This window comes from Calidris pugnax, unplaced genomic scaffold (genome assembly GCF_001431845.1).
Source record: "Calidris pugnax isolate Ruff unplaced genomic scaffold, ASM143184v1 scaffold42, whole genome shotgun sequence".
In the NCBI taxonomy this organism is placed as follows: domain Eukaryota; kingdom Metazoa; phylum Chordata; class Aves; order Charadriiformes; family Scolopacidae; genus Calidris; species Calidris pugnax.
Window position 1 is genome coordinate 1,762,012 of NW_015090920.1, and position 845 is coordinate 1,762,856.

Sequence of the window (845 nt, forward strand, 5' to 3'; positions counted from 1 at the left end):
TTGCATCACCCCCGGCCAGAAGATGGGCGTCCGGCCCGGTAGCTCGGCCAGAGGTTTGGGGTAGCGCCCGGCGGCCACGGCGGCGGCGGCGGCGGCGGCGGCGGCGAGGGGTGCCTTCATCTCGGCCATGCTGTGCAGGGCGGCCAGGGGTGGGCTGCCCAGCAGGAAGGCGCCCTGCCGGGGGGCTCCGTCCATTTGCCCCAGCGCCAGCATCCCCGCCGCCGCCGGGTCCCCCCCGCCTCTAACGCCTCGGGGTCCCGGCGGCCGGCCGGGGGGTGCTTCCCGCACCGGAGCCCCGCATCCAGCCCGCGGGGGACGTCGTCGCCGCCTCCTCCTCCTCTTCTTCCTCCTCCTCCTCTTCTTCTTCCTCCTCTTCTTCTTCTTCTTCTTCTTTTTCTTCTTCTTCTAGCGGGGAGCTGAGCGCCCGAGCGGCGGCCCCGCCGCCCCGCCGGGCATCGGGGCTGCGCCTCGGCGGTTTCCCGGCGAAGAAAAAAGAGCTCGGTGCTGCTGTCGGCGGGTTTATCTCTCTCCCTAGATCTCTATAGGCGCGTATATGCGCAGGGTCCGTGCGTATATACGTATAGACCTCCTCTCCGGGAGCTCACAGCGGCGCGGGGGCCGCCGCCGCCGCCTCCTCCCCGGTGCCCCGCATCCCTCCCGGGCGCTGGTCCCGCTGGCTCTCCGGGGGATGGATGGACGGATGGATGGATGGATGGATGGAGGGATGGATGGATGGAGGGCGGCCGTCGGGGCTGTGGGCGCTGCGGGCTCGGCTCGGGGAGCACTGCCGGGCCCCCCCCCGGCCCCGCCGCCTTTAGCGGGGGCAGGGCCGGCGGTTCGGGGCG